Consider the following 23878-nt stretch of genomic DNA (forward strand, 5'->3'; position numbering starts at 1 on the left):
TCAAGTCAAAATCTGCCAAACCAGAAATAGGATCATATCAAAGGTTGTGTCTGACCTAGACACAGGATCCCATGTCTCAATGTCTCAATAGAAGAGCAGGAAGACCAAGTACAAAGGTTACTTTTTATATTAGTTTTAGTCAGAGATAAAGTAGCTGATTTGTTAGTTTTTATTAGTTTTGGTCAGAGAGATAGATAGATAGATAGATAGATAGATAGATAGATCTATCGATGGATGGATGGATGGATGGATGGATGGATGGATGGATGGATGGATAGGTGTGTGTGTGTGTGTGTGTGTGTGTGTGTGTGTGTGTGTGTGTGTGCGTGTGCGTGCGTGCGTGTGTCCGACATGCAGCAAAGGTCGTCGGGATCGGGACCTCAAACCCACAACACGACATGCTGTTAGGCTGCATAAGCATCGGCCTGGACTGCAACACCAGCTATATTCAAAGATTTATATTCACACATTTTCAAAAATACCAGATCTACAAGCTCATAGCACGGCATAAAGTGACACGTTCTGAGCTTGTATATCTGCTATTTTTGAATAGCCAACCATTGTGCCATATACAGTATACAGCTAGAATTTAAGATGACAGATGCTTTATTTGTTAAGTCTCTCATCAGAACTGTCCCTCATCTCTCACAGAGGAGAGCTAGAATCAAAAGGCAAGGTCCCTGTATGCGTGAGTCTGAGAGAGAGAGAGAGAGAGAGAGAGAGAGAGAGAGAGAGAGAGACAGAGAGAATGGAAACGGATCAGGTCAAAAAGGGGAATCGAACGAAAGTGAGAGAGAGAGGCTGAGCTGAACAGAGAAAACTGCCCACAGCAGCGGGAAAAAAAAGTGCAAATTGATTACCAATGCACGGCTTGGCCCCCGATGCAAAGTGGAACTAAACACTTCAATCTCCAATCACTCAGGCATTTTAGGCGGAGATCAATATACATTACTGTCACAGGGGGTGGTGTTGCCTGTGACCGGTCCAGGGAAAGCGGACAAGCTGCTTGGCTGCACCAGCCGACCATAGGCTCACAGAGACAAACTCAAACATGCAGCATACACTCTGAGGCCAATCTTTTAACAAACCACAGCATCCCTCCCTTTAGCCTGGCCGACGCCTATGTAATTGCGCTGTTAGCGACTCATAATTGGACACTGAGTGATGATCGCACATAGGAAACACAACTCATGCACACGTCACGTGAGCGTGAATCCACACGTTGCACGCACACTTTGTGAGGCACACCAGTGATTTCCTTCACACACAAAGGCACACCACCTTTCGTCTCACAAATGTAATATGTCAACAGAGATTTATGCTGCAGGGTAGGTTCATAGTTTCATACAGCAGGTTCGGTATCTGTCTGTAGTGTGCCGCCCAACGAGTTATTACACTGGCCCGGGGGCGCAGTCCAAAGAAAGAGAAAAGAAAAGAGGAAAAAAATTAGTATATTTTGAAAAACACAAGACAAAGAAGACTAGACTGTAGACTAGCAGCTTACACGCCCCAGCTTATGGATCTGCTATTTAAAACAAAGTATATATCACCCTTAAAGAAACTCACACACACTGACTACACACACACACGCGCACACAGGCACCAGGGCACAGCCGGCACACACACAGTCCGCACACGCGCGTGTGTGTTCACCCTCTGTGAGGGTCAGGATGACACTGATCAGAGCTACGCCTGTGGCACAGCTGCAAAGTCATCAATTAGCCAAAAAGTTCCACACAAGTGCACATGGCCGGTGTTAACACATGGCCACGTGTGAACAAGTGCCACCATGGCAAAATGCCACCCTGCGCATGCACGCATCAAATGACATTACCAGCAGCCTGAGCTGTTTGACCCAGCAGGTTTGTGTCAGTGAGCACTGAAAGTGCTGCTGCTGCCACCACTACCGCTGTTCATGGCAGCCAAGCAGGATTTATGCCACCATAGCCCTTTTCAAGTGGTGAAGTGAAAACAGGAACCATTAACTTTGTATTTATTACGCTGTGGCTCTTAAGGGGCGAGGCGTCTAGATCAGAAGAGTGTGTCTGTGTGTGTCTGCATGGGGCTAATCTCAGGAAAGCCAAATGGACCAATTACCAAATGTCTTGTGCACGCTGCCAGTGTAGGCCAAGCTACTAAATTCTCGAACATTTTAGACGTTTTTATACTTTTGGAAATATTTATTAGACTGTATTTATATACAGGAAGTTAAAGGAGTCAATATGATGCCACAGAGATATGACTGTCAATAATATGACGTCAATGTGGAAGGTCAACAGTGACAATAAATAGAGCACCAACGTCTGACATCACTGCCACTTCAGTAAGATCATTATTAAACAGTAATATCGAGAACATAGGAACACAATTCCTTACGTAATTAGAAATCGCTTGCCCTAGAGGCCATCCCCCTGGGTCGTGGAGTTATCTTTTCTATTAGATTTTCCTATAGGGAAAAATGTTAGATTGCATCATATAATAATTGAAATAAATTCTCCAAACACAGACGTTATCAAATGTACCGGTAACTCAATATCATGAACAACCAACCACAGAGTCACATAGCTGACGATATCGCAGGGCTGATTTGTTTATGTTTTGGAACATAAACTGGGTAGCGGCCTAGCGAGTGACAGGTCAGGAGGACTTGGGTACTCTATTGTCCACCAGGGTGGACATTTGACTGCGGCTCACCAAACACAAGAAAAAAACTGCATAAAAAGCTGTAGAGCAGTTGGGAAAACAAACACGTGTACAAGGTGAAAAAAGAAAGGGCCTGGGTGCTCGGAAGTTCAAAAATGTGTAGGGAAGGTGGTCTTTGGCAGGGAACTGAAAACTTGCAACTAAGGAAAAAGAAACCAAGGCACAAAAAGGTTAAAACCCCTGTATTGTTATGGCTAGTTCATAATAGAAGTTGTTAAACACTGGGATAACCCACACGTACAGTAGCAGCCAGCATGATCTTCTTCAGGGTACGTACAAGGTGATAGAATCCATGTCAATGTACTGTACAGTACTGTATGTATCTACAACTCATCATTCACTTTGTCCAGTTGAGTATATTGATGGCACTTCCTTTGGGGATAAAGAACTTCTTCAATAAATGTTTCGTTGCCAGGGGGACTCTTCCGGAGCTCAAAGGCTCAAACGGGCTTAAAGAGAGGATGGGAGCTACAGTATCTGCCAAGATACTTTGCTTTCTTCCTCGTCCATTATGTAAAAAGTTGAGTCAAGAGTTTTGGGTGTTTGCCAATGCCAGCTACTTTGCTTGCCATTGACACACACTCCTTGTGAGAGATTATCCGTGGTTCAAAATGTATAGATACAATTAGAATAATGGCTCATTCATATCTCAAGATTTCAATTAGTGCTAGAACATTGGCATAGCAAAATTCATTGATGGCACTTAAACGGTAAATTAATGTGGTGTTGAGTAGTATTCATATGCCCTCAAGGCGAGTCAAAAGCTTTGTAATAGAAAGTTGGCCCTAGCTCAATTTATGCTGAAAATAAGACGGTGGGCACTATTTTATTTTTGCTGTATATGCAAAATAAGCTTCTATTTTTTGCAAGCATAGTACAGTAGGTTGTTTCCTAGCACTGTTAGCACTTCCACTGAAACTTGGTGATGATCACTACACTACATTCTGACTTTGAAAGCCTTGAAGACAGTGGTGGAAAAACTACTCAAATTCTTTACTTAAGTGTATCAATACGGCATTTGCAGAAATACTCTGTTACAAGTAGAACTAGTGGGTGGGCTAATGGGTGAATGTAATGCACAATCTCTGTAAAGCGCTTTGGATAAAAGCGCTATATAAATGCACTATTTTGACCAAATAAACTACTACTACTACAACTAGTAGTAGTAGTACTCATTATGCAGAAAGTCCCATCTCACAGGTTTTCAAATGAATACAAATATTTGAAAATAGCAGATCTACAAGCTCAAGTGAGCTTGTAGATAATGGTCAAAATGTATTTAGGGCTGAAGTGGTTGATGTATGTTTTGTAATAATAATACAAATCTATAAAGTAACTAGTAACTAAAGTTTTCAAATAAATGTATTGGAGTAAAAGTATAATATTTGAATCCGAGATGTAAGTGGAGTAGAAGTAAAAGTATTGGAAATAGGAAACACTCAAATTAAGTACAAATAACTCAAAAGTGTACTTAAGTACACTTAGTATAGTAAGAAAATGTACTTTGTTACTTTACACCACAGCTTGAAGATATTAAATGTTGGATGGCCATCTTATCAAGACAGAACCCAACATATTTGGACCCCTGAATCCACCAGAGGTTTGGCCACTAACCTTGGACCTCAAATCTATACTCTGATGCAAAAAAGTTTGTGATATCTTTGATGTTGAACAATTCTTTTTAACAAACAAATCAACTCTGATGTTTTGTGTCTGTTCTGACACTCTCCACGACTGTGTCCATCTCCGTCTCATCTGTCAGAATCTCTGTCAGGTGAATTAATAACCAGTCATTATGAGTTCTCCTGCCTGTCTGTCAATCTCATGACATCACACATGTGCGCACTGCGCACGTAGCTCACACACAACGTGCCTTGAAATGCCATTTAATAATCGACCGCATGGGAATTCAATACTCAGCTGTGACACAGGCGCTAAATATAGTTGAATACATACGTAGTTACATATTGGATTTCATTAGAACCTAACAGTACGCATGAGTGAAAATGGTGACGAGGAGCATAGATTAAATATACTGAGGCTGTCGTGACGCTATGTATAGGTTGTAATCCCATTTTAGATTATGTACAGTATCTGTGTTCTAATATGAAATAGCCACCAAATGAAGGCTTTTTAAATTTGCCAGAAGCATGCGTGCTTGTATTTTTTAGACTATTGTTCTTGTCCATTTTTATTTCACCTAGTCCTAGAGTAAACCTTTTTTCTGTAAACTTTTATTTCACCTAGAGTAAAACTTTTCTGTAACCCCAAATGTCCTTTGAGTTCAGTGGACTCTTTCTGTCCCTTTTCTGATTGGACAATATAATGTCCAATCAGACAGGATTGGCCATGTTCACGTGACATCACAATATGTAATATACCGGTAAATGGTAAGACGGAATTCATTGCAACCATACACAACCACACTTGCAATTTCCCAGAATTGCACCTTTCTAGTGTTATTTTTGCTATACATTAAGTAGACTGCTTCAGGCTTATTTGGCATGTGAACCACAGAACACTTCTGACTGTTTATGATGTCCATGTTCAATCCTTGCTAGCTTTATTCTAGGGAAGATGGTAGTGAAAACATCACAGACGGTACACAGGCTTGACCAGTTTCAATACAATGCTGGAATTTGGGTTTAACTATTTGGCCAAGCAAAGATTGATATGACTAAAGCTGTATGTAAAATGAAGCATAGCGTTAGTTTATGCAGGAAACGTGAGTCTCGTTCGCCTCAGCTGTAATCAGCTGTCAGTCAGATCCTTTCCTATTCCTCAGTCACAGAACTGTTGATCATTAGATCAAATATTTGTGATTTTATGTCCGCTGATTCAAGCTAATAATGTCAAGGTATTGATATTTTACTACTATTGAATCCCTATTCCCTATGGGGGGTTTGCTTAAAGTTCCCTGATTTTGCATAGCAAGCATGCCTGAACAAAATTCAGGGAACATCTCCGAACGCGGAGCCCTTTAACGCCAAGTTTATCTGTATTCCATTTGTTGCAATAAATGGTTAAATCTACTTTGATGTGAGTTCCTGACTAAATGATGTGAAGTAAAGCATTGTGTTAATACAACCCAAATGCAGCCACATCTGGCTCAACACCATCCCCAGTTAGAGTCAGAGGAAGCGAGGAGGGGAGCTGTTGCTTTACTTGGCCAACAGATACTGGAAACCAGCTTGAATAAACTTCCCAGAAGCTCAGAGAAGGCAAAACGCATCATCACACAGGCAACAGCTCTGTTTATCTGCAAAGACCGTCCATACAGAGCTGTTGAAATTGAAAATGTAGGTTTTCGCAACATGCTGTCCACTACATACATACACTTTTAAGACACTTAAAAGTCACACTTGAATCAGCAGCTTTTTTATATAGTCCAGAAATAAATAAAATATAAAATCTGAATATTTACAGAATCGCAATACTTAAAGAAGTTGAATGAAAAAGAAATCCACTATCATATTGGGCGGTCCCTGACTCCCTATTGATTCTCTCTTAAGGTAGATCATCACTGTAAGTCAACGGTTTAAAGTGGGGTCCAGGGACACTCAGGGGTCCGTGAGGGAGGTCCAGGTGCTCCTCAGCTAAAATAGTTGACAGTTAAAAATAGGAACCATTTGGTTTCCTTTGTACACTCTCCGAGTTAAATTAAAGGGTAACTAGGCAAGTCTGTGTGTATACAAAAACACACCCACACCCCTCTATGACAGTCAGCAAACAGTTAGTTGTCTTTGATGTTTTCATTGATAAGAGAGATTCACTAGTGAGCACTGACACTTTTATGGCCCAATCAATTACCTCAGTGCACAACCCCTTTGAAGTTCAAAGGGAGCAATTAAGAGCTCTGGCCAGCTCCCCCTGATGACAACATCCCTCCAAGGAATGAATGTCAACATAAACAGTGGAAGAGAACCAAAATACAGCCAGGGGGGTGTGTATTTCTTCAAGGAAACACCCCAGCACAATAATATAGTGACTGATAAAGGGAAAAGGAAAATTATGTATATACATTATATATATATATATATATATATATATATATTAGAAATTGTCTTAAAAGTGACTTAGTTTCCCTTTAAAAGGTTTGAGAGCCATTGCAGTAACGAACAGCATCATACCTGTCCAGATGAGATAAAGGCCAGGCCAGAAGCACTCCACCAGCAGAGGGAGGAGCTTCAGAGATCCCGTTTCCTTCCTGGCCTGTCACTCAGACATGCTCCCTGAAGAAAGACACAGCAGGAGAGGGACAGCATTAATATACAGAGAGAGGGACAGCATCATAATAACCACTTAAACTCTCAATTCTTAGTAAAAACTTGTAGTTGAGGCCCGGCCCGCCGGTGTGGTGGTCCGGGCACCCTATAAGCTGCAATGCCAGCCTGACAGCATATCGCTGGTTTCCTGTCACTATACTGTCCTATCAATAAAGGCCAAAACAACTTAAAAAATATATATATTTGCAACTGTTGCCTACTTGGACTGCTTTAAAAAAGAAAAAAGGTCTACAAGCTCAACCTCGCGTTGCGACGCATTTGTGAACTGTTATTTTTGGCAAATGTTCCCCCGTGAAATTAGCCTCGTAAACCGCCCACTTCCGGAAAACATTTATTCTCCTGGATTACGGAAGTTGGTCGTCTACTAGGCTACCGTGAAGTAGGCATGCTGGGGTTCAAGAAGGACAGCTGAAGACCCGTGGCATGTACTGTACATGTACAGTAAAACAAATCTACAACAAAACAACAAAACTATTGTACTCAAGACTGATATCTAGTCTAAACTGAGAATCAACGCAGTAAATAAATGTGGTATATTAGCCTATCTCTTGTCTGTTTTTCCAACTCTTATGCATTCCAGCTCTGCGGAGCGGCTCTGTTTTTTCTTGTTGCCGGACCACCAGCCCCAGAAATGAACTTGTCACCTCGCGGTCGCTCTGAACACACCTCAGGGACCACCGGCTACCCAGGATGACGTCATGCACCGTGCCCGATAGACGAGGGAGAGGCTAGGATACTAAAAATCCTAAAACACACTTCCTGTCTGCACGAACAACGCTCATCATCCATCCACACACACGCACGCACACAAACACAAGCACACACACACACACACACACACACACACACACACACACACACACACACACACACACACACACACACACACACAGTCATAATGTCAGTAGGCACGCTGCCACGTCCTTTGTGAGAGGAAATGGCATGGTGGTTTGCTGTCAGAGGCCGCGGGGTTGGAAGCTCTGCCGCGGTCAATCACTAGTGCAGAGTCACTCATCAGCCTCACTGTCCTTATACTGTCCACTGTGATGTAAAACCTCCATCCCTCCAACCGCCTTCTTCTACCACAGACTGAGAGGTCAAACAGCATCAAAGACTCTCTGCAAAGCAATTCCTTGCAGCAAGAGAGAGAGAGAGAGAGAGAGAGAGAGAGAGAGAGAGAGAGAGAGGAGGAAAGATCGGAGGGACGGCCCACTGCCAGATTCTCAGAAGTGCTCATTTCACTGGATTAATGTGCTATTTTTGATAAATCCGCAGAGAATGAACTTGACTTGAACATAATATTGACTGAATATGACTGTGTTGTGTGTGTGTGTGTGTGTGTGTGTGTGTGTGTGTGTGTGTGTGTGTGTGTGTGTGTGTGTGTGTGTGTGTGTGTGTGCGTGCGTGCGTGCGTGCGTGCGTGCGTGCCCTTCAATCTGGTCCTTGGCCTACTTAGAGCCAAGACATCACTATGGCTCGTCGGGGCTTTTTATTGCCAGCCGGGTTGTGTGCATATGTCTGTGTGTGTGTGTTTATGCGATGCACTCCGCATTTGTGTCTGGCATCATGGTGTTTGGAAACAGAGTCATCACACACACACACGCACACGCACACACACACACACACACACACACACACACACACACACACACACACACACACACACACACACACACACGCACGGCACACACACACACACACACACACACACACACACACAGTGTGGTGGAAGTGCGTACAGCCTCTGCTGCAGTGCAGGTGCTCCTCAGCAGCGTGATGGTTCCTGGACACCAAAGGTGTCAGTCTGTCTCCTTCTGGGAGACTCATCGGCCCGCTTTCTCTCTCTCTCTCTCTCTCTCTCTATTGCACGCACGCACACACACACACGCACACATCTCCGCATCCAATTTGGAAGCAGGACAAGCGAGAGCTTCTATAAATACTCGTCGTCGGATCCACACTGACAAATAAATCACCAGATACAAGCAACACACGGCGGCGGTGATGGCAGCAGCCATGCATGCCATCTCTCTCTCTCTCTCTCTCTCTCTCTGCTGCTGTCGTAAGACAGCTTCCTTTGCGTGACTGTTACATGGTTTAGTAGTCTATAGAAGCAGGGGGCTCTGTAAGCTCACATCTGACAGACACGCAGAAAGAACATGGGGGAGAGAGAGGCAGAGAGAAATTGAAGAGAGAGAGGGGGAGAGGGAGAAAGAGAGAGAGACCTGTTTTCCATCACAGGGCTTATCTCCGGCAGACCAGCCATGTTTGAGAAGCCTTCCAACAAACACAGCCACTACATGCATCCCTCTGTAGCAACAACTGTACACAACACACACCGCTGTCGAGCAACTCAACTCCTTGTCATTAGCCTACATACCAACACCCACTATCAAACACACACACACAGGGAGTTCAAACACAAGCACAGACACACATACATACTGCACACTACTGTGTACACACACACACACACACACACACACACACACACACACACACACACACACACACACACACGGTCGCTGATTGTTAGAAATAATGGTAACTCTGGTAGGACATAATAATGTTGTCTCTCAGTCTCCAGTGCAAGTGCCGATAAGTGCAGTGAGCACCAACTCCCCCAGACAGTGCATCAGACTATCAAAGCTGAAACTAAACTGCTATGACAAAAGGCTGCCTACATAACAGCCCACTGAGCCCAGAATGCATATAAGTACTATGCTATTTGAAAGAGAAAAGCTTTCTTGCATAATACGTTACCATTACCTGTAGAATCTACAGTAAGACATTGTTGTTTTAATGATGAATACTGATTTCAAAACTGAGGGGGTGGTTTAACCCATGTCTCTCTTGTATTTGGACTGCATGGCTCGAGCAGACTTTTGCAAACAAAACAAAAAAAATCACACCCGTGTGAAGTGGAGCTGTGTGTGTGTGTGTGTGTGTGTGTGTGTGTGTGTGTGTGTGTGTGTGTGTGTGTGTGTGTGTGTGTGGATCATGTGTACCGATTTTTGTGACATTTGAAGAAAATATGTAGGAAAAGGAGCAAAAGGTGTGTTTTGGAGAAAATTCAAGATGGCGGAAAATCTATCATGGCGCAAATGGGCGTGGCCTATATGGGGAGATGCGTCATGACCCAAGGAATCCAGGGAAAAAATATTTTTAATTTTCCGACCTACGGTTCAAGAGTTACAGGCCAAAACGTAAAGTGGGGTGTTATGGCGCCACCATGCGGCCAAATGACACAATTATTTTTTATTTAATCCTTGAAATCATTATGAACCTCCTCTCCAAGTCTTGAAACTCTAGCCCCTATGGTTTGCGAGAGACAAATAATTGAATGTGAGTTTTTGCGATTCCCATTATAAGTCAATGGGGAAAATTAATTCACTAATAAATTAATATCAATTAAACTATTGAACCTTTCTCTTAGCAAGTTACTAGCCCACGTTTCCCGAGTAAGCCGGTCGATTTGACATATGGCGCGAGTGTGTGGTGGCAAAACTGTGGGACTAGTAGCGTGCCGAAGTTTAGGAAGTTCAGGCTACATACAGACACACAGACACACAGACACACAGACAGACCCACACGGCCACGTATAGGGAGCCTGTGCTTCACACAGCTCCAAAAAGGCATGACTTTCAACAACTTCAACAATATTATTGATGGAAAATAAAAGAATATAAGATGAAAATAACTTATTACAACAGGGAACATAGCCAACAGAATAAGCATTTGGAGGTAGAGAATAAATAATTGGCTGGTCATTACTGCTTCACAGTCCTTCTAGCTAACCAATTAAATATGACTAGATGTGGAATCATGAAAATATTGCCACATATAACTTTAACTAGAGATGACTATGGGGGGAGAGAGAGAGAGAGAGAGAGAGAGAGGGGGAGAGATGACTAACCCTAAAAGCAGTTTGTTAGCCACGAGATTCAATTCAGCTGCTAGTCTGCCACCACCACCCACACACATCCTCTCTATTCAGCCCACTGATCGGGTCCTGCTGCGGTAATCAGGGGTGTCACAAGGGGGGGGGGGGGACTGAGTTACTAGGGCCCAAGGTGGAGGGGCCTTCATTATGTTATACTTTAGCTATTGAAAAATAGCAGATATACAAGCTCACAGCGCGGCAGTGCCGTGCTGCGACCTTGTAGATCTGCAATTTTTTAAGTCGTGAAAATCTGTGCAAATCTTTGAATATATGTATTTTTTAAGCGATCAAATTTTACTTCTGGGGGTCCCTGGAACTAAATATTTTGTGATGGGGGTCCGTGGCCAAATACATATCATTTTGGGGGTCCTTCACATGAAAAAGTTTGAGAACCACTGACATAGAAACATTGTTTTTTTCAAAAAACCTTAGAAGGATTTGAAATATTCAAATATTCAAATAGAATTTTCACGATTTTTCAAAAGTAGCAGATCTACAAGCTTGCAGCGCGCTTTATAATGTCTTATCATTGCATTATAAGTACTTATGAGTGAGAGAAATGGCAGCGGTCTGAATTGCCCTATTGCCCTATTTGTTGCAAAAGATAGATTGCAAGTTGGTGCATTGTGAATGTGGTGTCTGTGGACTGGGCGTAAAGCGTGAGAGGAAAGTGGAAACACGCCTACATACTGTACAGTATACATCGTGGGGTTCTGGCAATGAAATGGAACAACAGAGCACTTGAAGGCAGACACCACATAAATCCGACGCAAGTACATCATCCATTATAGACTATAGACCCTCCACCACAACCACCGTATGCCAACTGCCAATCTCTGATAACAGAGGCTATGCGCGTGACATCATCGTACCTGGAAGTAGGGATGGGAATATAAGATATGAAAATTTCATATGACAAAAGAAATCGCGGTTTACAATAGTATCGCGATAATCAAAATAAACTAGAAGCAGTGCTCTTCTGAGCACAGGTCTCCACCAGGCCGTGCGTCCTGGTGGTGCTACTGTATAGGCCAATGTAAAAAGGGTGGCATATGTTCTTCACCTTAGATCTTTCATGGCAATCGGACGCTGCATGCATGATTTGAAGCATTGTGTTCCAAAAATGTGTTTTGCTAAAGTCTACCTGCTGGTGGCGCTATAACAGGCCAATGTGAAAAAGGCAGCATTTGTTCCTTGACCTAGTGGGAATATGTGTGTCAAATTTCACGGTAATCGCAATCTGCGTTGATGATTTTAGGTATTTTGTTCAAAAACGGAGCAATCCTGCAAACTTTGGAAGCCAATATTAGCCAATCAGGATGGAATATGAAATATCAGACGGATCGGACTTGATCACATGACTATAGAGATACTGTGTACCGATTTGCGTGATTTTTGGATAAAATCCCAAGGAGAAATATCCAAAAATGTGTTTTACATAAGTCGGCCCAAAGTTGGCGCTATAAAAGGTTGATGTGAAAAATGCAGGGCAAAGGTTTATCCATAGCCTCTAGGGAGTGCGCTTACAAAGTTTGAAACTGATCGGTGGAGTTATAGGTAAAACCACAAATCGGCCTGTTATAGCGCCACCATGAGGCTGATTTAAAAAAATGTAAGTGGCATTTCTTCCTCGGCCTAGTGGGAACGTGTGTGCGCGATTTCATGATAATTGCACTTTGCGTTTGTGATTTGAGGCATTTTGTTCAAAACGGCTCAATCCTACAAACTTTGGAAGCCAATCTTAGCCAATCAGGATGGAATATGCAAAATCGGACAGAACGGTGTCGATCACATGACTGTCGAGATACTGCCTACCGATTTGTAGGATTTTTGGACAAAATCTGTAAGAGTAGTGCACAGAAATGTGTTTTGCAAACATCGGCCACTAGGTGGCGCTAGAAAAGGCCCATTTGAAGAATTTAGGGCAGAGGTTCTAGATTGGCATCCAGGGAATGTGTGTGCTCACTTTGGCAGCGACCGGGCCAACGGCGACTGAGATTAGGTGCACACAAACTGCGAGGACGCACGGACGGACACACGGACGGACGGAGGGGAAAACATACTCTCCCCCATGCCTTCTGCTGGTGGAGACAATTACCCATTATCCTGGGGTGGAACATTTGCCAAAAAAATAGCAGATCTACAAGCTCACAACGCGTCGCGTTGTGAGCTTGTAGATCGGCTATTTTTTGGCAAAGACATTTGATAGAGAGTGAAAAAAAGACTCTATCTAGTACGTAAATTATTATTGGTACCCTTTACCCTTTACCAATGGACGACTACCGGCTCCGCCCCCTCCAAAAGCTGCCTCCGCCACTATCACAGCGCGCCGCTATTGGCTTCATTCACTTCAATGGGAAATACGGCGGATTGTACACACATTTTACACATTAAATATTAATTCCGTTTTGGACCCAGAGCTTCGAAATCTCTTCCAATCCATCAACAAGGCCTGGATCTGCATTGGAAAAAATATTTAGACCTTTACACTTTTAAAACAATACGACATAGGAATATATAAGGTCGCAGCAGAGGAATAAGGAACATGTCCATGGTTGCTGGACCACAGAAAGCCGTTTCAAACCAATTTAAATATGAATGGACTGTATTGGCCTAAACGACAATAACCCATGACTACAAACACCTTATTTGTTATGTTAAATAGCAACTGATATGTAGTGTACGTCTGTGAATGTCTGAATGAACAGGGGTAGCGACGCGAAGTGTTGTATTTCAACTCTGCTTTCGACTGCAGGCTGTGGGTAGGGGCGTCACAAGGGGGGGAAAAGTGGGACTGACTTACCAGGGCCCACGGTGGAAGGGCCTTAATTATTTTAGACTTTATCGATTGAAAAATAGCAGATATACAAGCTCATAGCGCGGCACTGAGTGCCACGCTGCGAGCTTGTAGATTTGCTATTTTTGAAATCCCACGATGAAGAACATTCATGTGGGCCCACAGCGAATCCTTGTACCCAGGGCCCAGAATTTGATGCGACACCCTCTCCCTCTGCGGCTCGGCAGCTAAACTTGTCAGGAATCGCGAACATTTCACGCCAGAGATATCAAATGTTATAGATAAGATTTATAAGCAATCGGCATGATAAGAAACATGTAGCCTACATTTGAAGCAGTTTATTCTGGTTGGTTGTTTGTGTAATGGAGAGTAAAGCCCTTTGCACACAGACGCGTTTAACCGCATGGATAAAACGGACAATATAATTTTTTGAAAAGAAAACAATGATTCTCTATGACCTCATTCACACCGGCTCCGAATTAGCCGTGCGACGAGTGGCTGCCGCCGTGCGTTTTTTTCTCGATCGAACCCAGTTCGATTCGTGCGTCTTGTCGCATGCGGTGAAAAACTCATCACTCCTTTTATGACTCCTTTTGGGATCCGCAGCGCCGATTCCGCACAGCATTGCACACCAAATCCAATGTGTTTTATTCATGCAGCAAACGCAAAAAACGCAACTGTCCTGTCTGCAAAGGCCTTAATAGCCTCTAAACTAATCAGTGAAAAGTGAAAACGGCTCTGTATAGGTCCAGCAGACAGGCGATTTCCTCATTCTGCTGTTGCGTCCTTATATATTCCTTTGTCGTATTGTTTTAAAAGTTTAAAGGTCTATATATTTTTCCAGTGCATATCCAGGCCTTTGTTGACGGATTGGACGAGATTTCGAAGCTCTGGGTCTAAAACGGAATTAATATTTAATGTGTAAAATCCGCTGTATATCCATTCAAGTGAATGGTGCGGCTGTGATTCTCGTCGGAGGTCTCGGCGGAGAGGTGGGGGCGGAGCTCCCGGTAGTCATGAATTATTAAGGGTTTAGTGGTACCGGATATTCAGCTCAGCAAATAAAAGGTGAATTGATCCCAGTGCATGACGGAGGACGATATCACCATAAATTAAAGCTCCACGATACGATTATCGTGAGAGTTTTTTTATCATGATAAACGATAATATCGCTTATCGTCCCATCCCTACCTGGAAGTTATGTGGGAACGCCTACTGAGTGACTTTCTGGCCTTGACAGCCCTTATATGAAACAGAAAAGTCCTTTTCTATCGAATTAAACTATGTTAAACCCACCAACATTAAAGCTGAGCTACTTTCTGTCAATAAATTCCATGCGGTGATTATTTTTTTGTCTGAATTTGGAAGCGCTTGTGTCATGTGTCCAAGCAGCAGTGGGCTGACGTTGCTGCACGGTCACCTGTGTCCACAGGAAAGATGCTGTCATACTACTGCAGTCCCAACAGTACACACACTCACACAAAGCCAAGTCTGCCATGTGGAGGCCCAACGGATGACTGGTGTGATCATGATGTGTTTAAGGGTTGGGTGTGTACTGTAGCTGCCTTCTGCTGTCAAGTCTGCAGTGGTAATTTAGCCATTTGTAACTCTGAGAGTGTAGAGCAGTGATTCTCAAACTTTTCAGGCCACGACCCCCAAAATAATCATATTTTAACTGGGGCCGCTAATATTTTACAATTTGACCAATATTTAATTTGTCATTTTAGAGGTATTAAAAAGTCCTTAAATTGTCACTTTTGAAATGTGCACATTGTGCAGATACCCTCTATCTATACGATTAAACTTTATGGTGGTTTGTTTACTGTTGAGTGAGAAAACAATGTTTCACATTAGGTTAATCATCTGGGGACCCCCCAAAATAATTTGGGGACCCCCCTGTGGGTCCCGACCCACAGGTTGAGAACCACTGGTGTAGAGTACAAAGGTTACATCTGTACACTCTGGGAGTTAAATCAGTGATTCTCAACCAGTGGTCCGGGGACCACCAGTGTTCCCTGAAGGGATTCCAGGTGGTCCCCAGCTAAATGATGGAAGAGTTGGTAACCAAAAGGAAAGGACCCTTATATATCTTGTAAAACGAAACCAAATAGGCTCCCCAGAGTAAAATTACTGTTTAACACTGGCATTACTTAATTTACAAGAAGTCTACACAATTACAGAATGGAGAAGAATTGTTATTTTGATCAACATTTGCCTGTTTTCTCTCCCATGGTAACACATAAATAGAGCATGGAATTGTGGACAAAAACGTATCCATCGATAACAAAATATTCTGGTTTTCTGATCAAATGGTGGTCCATGGCTCAAATGCCAAATAAATAATGGACCTTGAAAAACCCCTTAGTTAAATGAACACTGAGGATTTCTCTATGTGCCTCTTTAACCACTTGCAGGTTGAGAGGGCCGGAGCAGGTCAGCATGGCAATTCTACACTTCAACGCGACACACGCGCACAGAAACACAAACACACCCAGTCATTCAGCTGTCCCATGACATCAGCATGGCTCAGTCTACACGCAGCAGTAATGTCTGCTTTCGACCCCTGTCACCTGCTGACCTCGTCCTCTGTTGAGCTGGGACCGCACAGCCAAGAAAGACCACAGGAGGCCAACCCAGTTAATAAAGACTGCTGAACATCCACCACAAAGCCCCCTGCTTCTCTTCGTTTCCCCCTCCTAATCTCTCTCTCTCTCTGTACCCACAGTTCCCCCACGCTCTCCCAGTCTCTTTCCATTTTGTCTGAAGTGACGCACAGTTCCAGTCATAAATCTGATGAGAGAGGAGAGAAGGAGCACGGGAGAGAAACCGGGGAGGAGTGTGAGCAGCAGGGTCCAAAATTTACTTTTTAGCTCACCAGTCGATTGTCTGGTAGATAAATAGTTCTCACCCACTAAACTTGTACACAACCTTCTCGGATCAAATATCATAATAACACATTATGGTGGTGAAAAAGAAAAGGAAAAAGGTCAGTAAAGTTTGTAATGGGAGGGTCAGAAATTAAGAAATTAACCATTAAATAGAGTTAAACCATCCTCGGGTTGCCTTTCTTTCTTATTTATTTTTTTGCATTTTCATGCATTATTCAGACAGGCACAGTGAAGAGAGAGAAAGAGCAAAGGGCAAGACCCACACAGCAAATGGTCCAGCGATCCGGTAACCCCATACCATCCCATTCTTTCCTCAGGTCACAGACCTGGTCTACATCTCGTCAGACCACCTAGTCATCAGTGGCTCATTTATGAAAAGAGAAACCCAGCAATTGAATATCCAATGTGGTATTAACTATGTCTAGTTTATGTACTGTACATATGCGAGATAAAGTATGCCAGTATGACAGATTATGGAACACCCAAACAGACCAGTACCGGTATTGTAGATGATTAGAAGTACGGTAGGTAAGTAAGTAAGTAAGTAAGCCTTGCCGAGCCATGAGGCCCATAGGGCAGGAGTGTATCTCCTGATTCTTGATGTACAAGTACACCCCCTGGACATGACACTAGTATGTCGCAGTGACTTACCCCCCAATCCAACCCTTGATGCTGAGTGCCAAGCATTTTTCAGAGTATTTGGTACTATGACCCGAACAGTATTCGAACCCCGACCTCCCAGTCTCAGGGCGGACACTCTAACCACAAGGCCACTGAGCTGAGTTGATGATGAGAACATGAGATCTATTGCACCACCAAGTTCAATGAATTGTGCACTGATCCACCACGACTGATATTTTGTTACAAATCTTACCCGCACTGGGCCATCATCATCAATGCTGGTATTTGACTGTAAAAAGGTCACCCATGTTATGGGCCACCGCGGCCAATATTTTGTTACAAATTGTACTCACAGTGAGCCAACAATGCTGATATTTGCAATAAAGTTGCCTGTATCATCATGGGCCACCACAACTGATATTTTGTTACAAATCTTACTTGCACTGAGCCATCGATGCTGATATTTTATTGCAAAAGAAAAAGTGGCCCGTGTTACAAGTCCCCAGGGCTAATGGTTCAACTAACCGTTGATGCTGATATTTTGTGTAAAGAAATTGTCATGGGGCTTTGGAAACGTACATGCCAAATGACAAATCTACCCGAATTTGGTACTTGGGTTGGTGTTCATTTTGGGCCAGAGTGCAAGAGTGGTGGAATGAAGAAATAGAGGAGCGAGACAAGAAATAGGGGAAGAGGGAGCAACAGATCCTGTAGACAGAAGGAGTGAGAGGAAGAGATGAGGAGGTTGGGGGAGAGATGACTAGACAGACATGCATGGAAAGAAAACACCTCACACTAGGGGTGGGCGATATGGTGATAATTATCGTTGAGACGATACAATGTCTCCACCATATGCCTTTTCAAAGGTATCGTATATATCGTGATACAATTGAGGGAGCCCTGTAAAATATCCTGTTTAATCGTTAATACAGAGATTCATTGCAGAATTCAATTTAAACCTGCATTTTGGTCTAGTTTTCAAACTTTAAAATGTCAAGGTCTCCACTTAACTCTGACGTAAGGGTCCATTTGGTTTCATTTGTATACTGTCAGAGTTACATACTTGTAAAGTTCAATTTAGACCTCCCAAAAGGAACCCAGAGAGTCTTGTTTTTGTCAAGTAACTTGAAAAATAACCATAAAAACCAACTTGAAAAAAGAATCGTGATAAAATTGTGTATTGTGATTTGTGATACTGCTTGGGAAAATATAGTGATATTGTATTTTTCCATATCGCCCACCCCTACCTCACACACAGTATGGCAGATGAAAAAGGAAGGTTTGAAGGCTTTCGGTGCCTTGCAGAGATCACTCCAACAGAGCTCTCGGCCCTATGAGCTGCCTCCTATAGCAGGCTAGCAGGGGTTAGGGCTACAGTAACAGTAACACTAACAAAGACAGCTGAATCACTTCTCAGAAAGAATAGCAGAAGCACCCTGTGACCCCCGCCAGCCGTGACCTAAGCAAGCATCTGACCGTGACACTGCAGCATGCTAGCAAATACAAGAGGAAGAGGAAGGGAGAGAGACAGACAGCGAGACAGACACTGGTGTAAAGTTTTCCAAATTTCCACTTCTACACCACCATATCTCGGATCCAAATATTGTACTTTTGCTCCACTACATTTATTTGAAAACTTTAGTTACTAGTTACTTTGCACTTGCAGATATACATTATAATATTATAAAACATACATTTAGCCCTATTTTATACATTTTTTCATTTTTTTTTTTCATTTTTTTTCTTTATTTCGAACATTTAAAATTAGTATAAAAAGACAAAGGAAATAAAAGGAAGATAAAAATAAAATCCAAACTGCAACATAATTATATTGAAACTGTGGCTATTTGAAAATACATCATGTACTTTTACTTTTGGTACTTTAAGTACATTTTGACAGACAGAGAGAGAGAGAGGAGAAACAGTCCTGTGGGAGTGTGTCTGCATCTCTGTGCTTGTTTGTGCTTGGACCCAGGCTGGCTGGCAGTCTGTCTGTCTGTATATCGTCTCTGTCGGATGAAAACCTTGTATGTCCAAAACCGTTCGTTTTGCATTTATCATTTTAAAAAATGATTCAAACTAGTGAAAGCAGCCGATCTACAAGCACGAGGCGTTGCGACCGCCTTGTATGATGAAGCATGTACTTTACGAAAGAACGTACAAATTTGAAACTTGGAGATAAGAGGTTTCCGATATGTGTTATGTCCGTCTGAATGTGTCGTATGTCGCAACAGAGGGCGGTATCCCCCCCTCCCACGCTCAGCGACAACAAACACGGGGGCACAGCCAAAGCTGTGTGCCAACCCCTCGCCCACCTCCCCCCCCCTCGCCCACTCCAGGCTGTGCCATGATGTAGCAGGCTGGATCCCCTGCTGTTACAACATCACCCCCACCCCCCCACCCCACCCAACCCCACCCAACCCCTCCACTATGTTGTGTGGTAGAGGAAGGCCTTGAGGCACCCACGAACACACACACACACACACGCACACGCACACACACACACACACACACACACACACACACACACACACACACCAAGTTCTCAGTACTAAATCAGGACTATAGGAAAGACAACAAAAGCCCACGGCAGGCCGTTCCTCAGCCTTTTGACAGCTTTCCAGGGGAAGCCCGCAGTGGAAACAACAGGAATGCCAGGAATAGAAGAGAGGACAAAATAGGTATGGCGTAATTTATATTTCAGTTGCGCGCGGATGTCGTGCACCAAGAACAGCAGATCTACAAGCTCACTCACAGCCCCTTAATTCACACTAGCAGCGACGTGTTGTAAGCTTGTAGATCTGGACGTTGCTGTGTCACTCGCAACACATGTTAACCCATAACACATACTGGCTCTTCTCCCACCCGCACGCACGCGCATACAGGCGACGGTCTACTGTGAGCGCATCTATAATAAGTTCCTGCTTTGGGGGCCGGCGGGGACACAACTGTCAAACTTCTAGATCTACTGTAGACCCTCACAGAGAGGCAGGCAGACAGGAGAGGAGGGGAAGGCAAGGATAATATGGGAAGAAAAAGATGAAGAGAGAAAAGAGAGACTGAGAGAGTTCCTGCTTCCTGTTTACAGAGAGAAGGGGAGAGCAAGGGGAAACAGAACGACGGGCGGCTATAGACACGCTATGCAACTGGCATGACAGCGATGTCAAGACAAGACAACACAAACACGCATGCACGCACGCACACACACACACACACACACACACACACACACACACACACACACACACACACACACACACACACACACACACACACACCACACACACACTTTTCCTCCACTGTATCCTGAGTGCAAGAACAGACATCTTCCTAACTACATACACAGACCCCCCCCCCCCCCCCCCCCCTCCCTCTCTATCTCTTTCTCTCTGTGTGACATCTGGCGACACAAAATCCTCTTCCTGCCTGGTTCCATGTTTCCCCCCCCTCCCCTCCCCGGCCAGCAGTAGTGTTAACAGGGTCGGGGCCTAAAAGCACCGACAGCACTGGCCCCTGCTGTCAGGCTGTTGGCCGCAACATTCCTGCAATCTGCGACAGGATTCCTAACAATGCTGAACAGTGTGGTTAATGTGTTGTAAAAGAATTAGGGGAGGTTTATTATGTGTTGATGTGTTTTGACAGATACATAACTGAGAGCTCAATAGACCTTTGTGTGTGTGTGTGTGTGTGTGTGTGTGTGTGTGTGTGTGTGTGTGTGTGTGTGTGTGTGTGTGTGTGTGTGTGTGTGTTGAAGAGCTTCTAGGAAAGTCAGATTAAAGAAGAATATACGCCAAATGTCAGAGCCAGGAGTCTTCCCTCCCGAACACAGATAAATCAAGAGATGTTCACAGCTCACATTTTGTCATGGCTGCATATTCAGTGGGTTGTATTTGTGATTTATCAATAACAGATAGGCTGAATGTGCCTCTGGGGATCAAAATGAACACCTGCCAAGTGGCACACGCTGTACATTTTCCTATGAGCAGGACCTTAGGGCCATGTATGCCACTCTGGTGGGTTTAAGTAGATATTGGGAGGTGTCAAATAGGCAATAATATTGTTTCTGCAGCCACCATCTATGTATGTATGTATAATAATTAATACATGAATTGGTGGTCTGATCCTGTCAGAGCACACATTACTCTTCCCATTGCTTGTCGGTCTCCCTCACTCCACCCGACTTGACCAGATACTGTACCCTCACGCATTCAATTGAGTTGGTCAAAATCTTTCTTGCTAAATTTGCCACGGCCTGCTTGACCTTCAGTGAGAAGTCTTTAATGCTTACACCATCAACAATTTAGTAGCTTCCTAGCCCAAATCAAATAAACGGTGGACGTCAGTTGCGTTGCCAACCCTATGAACGTTTAGCAAGTGTACTCTCCTTAAAACGGAACAGTGGAGGTAATCATCACTGAGGATTCTACATCCACGGATGGAAGGCACTGCAGTGCAATGCCCCTCTCCCTTTTAATAAATACCCAGCAGACCAGCTTAGCTGGTCCCTACATCAGGCTTAAGGGCGATTTATACTTAAGCTGGGCTCAGACTACAGGACAGGAGTTTTGGAAATCTTGTAGCATCATCACACACTACAGGAGGATAATCTTATAAGAGTGCACACACTACACATTTTTTTAAATAACGGGGCATCACACACTACAGGATTGACTAACAGGTTTGCTGGAACAACACGAGTGCAGCACATCGACGCTGTGATCACATGCGGAACCAGATGTGAAGTTGTAAACAATGGAGGCCGTGGACGGATGGTTCTTATACAGACGTCATGTTCCTGCCACGTATAATCGACAAGCCTCCGCTGTCCACTGACATCACAACCTCCGTCTCTTTCACTGAAAGTCTCTCTCCTTGTAGTTGTTGGTCCCCTCCTGTCTCACTCGGGCAGTAGTGATGTAATCCCCTAAATGTGTGAAAATTACCGGCATGGTCCCGATCATTAAGTCGGGAGGTTTAAGGTTGGATCTTTGAACTGCTCACTCTACAGCTCCTGATCAGACTAGGATGGCTTCCAGGGAACTAGGGAAGGGTTTTCCTGATTCCGGACATAAAATTATCTTAGTGTGTGAGCCCACCCTTAGTCGTACACCGCTGTTGGAAATAGCCGATCCTCAAGCACACAACACGACACGTTGTTTGTTTATTTTCAGTTTGCAACACATGACGGCACACAAACCAGGTCTAATTCAGGCTCTATTTAGTAGCTATATGTTTAGTGAGTGTCTGGCCCCACGGAATCAGCTTCCCACAAACAGCATGCACACTTCCCCAGAACACACATGCACGCACGCACACACGCGCACACACACACACCTGAGACAGAACACTTCATTCAACCTGAAATGCTTCCTGCCGTCTGCAACAATCGTGCAGATGGCTACTGAGTCTTCGAATCATAACGCTGAGTCATAGTGCACACACACGTTTGTGTATGTGAGTGTGTGTGTGTGTGTGTGCGTGCGTGTGTGTGTGTGTGTGTGTGTGTGTGTGTGTGTGTGTGTAACTGTGTGTAACTGTGTGTAGTGTATCATCTTACGGCTCCCACATAAAAAGGGGCTGTTCTTTTCACGAGGGAAAAGGAGTTTGTGAGAGAATATTTTCTCCTCCCTCTCAGCTCAGACAGTGGACCTATCACCCTCTGCCAACAGAGTATAAAGGCCCTCTTATCAGCTAATCAAGATGTCCTCTACTAGCTGCTGACTGTCATTGTCAGCTGCCTGCATCAAGTAGCCCACCTATCTGCCAGTGCACCGCTTCCTCCTTCCTCCTGTTATTCGGTGCTTTATTGGACTCATTCAAGCGCCATTTCAGATGCTAGAAAGGAGCCAGGGGCTGTCCTGGGACGATAAAAAAAAAAAAAAAAGAAAAAATCAGCAATGACTTTGAATGTGAGCTTGTTCTCTGCCAAGAATGCTGACCATGAAAAACAGTCCATGCTGTGAGAACTCAGTCAGGGCTTAAGGTTAGGTTAGTCAGAACACACAATAGGCGTTGACACTAAGGGTTGCCCACCTTCACCTGGCAGGTAAATAAAAGGTTGGGGCATGTGGAGTTTGCTATTAGGTTTGCCCGACCGGGCAAGTGCTCGTTTGAGAGGAGACAAAAATGTCTATAAACACAACATGAGATATCTGGCAAAACACCTGAACGTGGCCAGAGCGCTCTGTACTCTGGTCTGTGGAAGGTACAATAAGAGCACTGTTTACCAATAATAATGTGCTTAAGAATATAAAAAAAACAAGTGTGAACCCATCCATAGTCATATTCATAGAAATGTAGGTAGGCCTATTTGGCATAAAATATTAGGTAAAACATTTATTTATTGCACAGGCCCAGAAAGTAAAAAAATAAGTGTTAAATTGAACGGTAATTCAAATTTTAACTATCATTTTATAATGGACAATTTACTTTTCGAGCAAGTGGGCATGACCTTTGGGCAAGTAGAACATGACCTGTACTTGCCCGATGGGCAAGTGCCTCTGAGACCTTAATGGCAACCCCTGCAGTCTGTATTAAAGTAGTATAGAGTTCTACACTATTTTAGTCAGAACTAGAACTGCTGACTGTAGGTCATGTTGTAGGCCATGTATGGCCTACTTGTGCGCCAGCAGAGCCTGCC

General features: G+C 43.7%; 1 protein-coding gene across 1 annotated transcript in view; it reads right to left on the reverse strand.

Annotated features, from left to right (window-relative positions):
- Window positions 1-23878, reverse strand: part of galnt1 (UDP-N-acetyl-alpha-D-galactosamine:polypeptide N-acetylgalactosaminyltransferase 1) — a 106844-nt gene that overhangs the window by 53489 nt on the left and 29477 nt on the right. Inside the window, exon 2 of the mRNA XM_080749057.1 lies at window positions 6834-6935. The gene's annotated coding sequence lies outside the window, so the exon portion shown is untranslated. The remainder of the gene's footprint in view (window positions 1-6833; window positions 6936-23878) is intronic.

The sequence above is a fragment of the Nannobrachium achirus genome (assembly GCF_963921795.1).
Source record: "Nannobrachium achirus genome assembly, chromosome: 2".
Taxonomy (NCBI): domain Eukaryota; kingdom Metazoa; phylum Chordata; class Actinopteri; order Myctophiformes; family Myctophidae; genus Nannobrachium; species Nannobrachium achirus.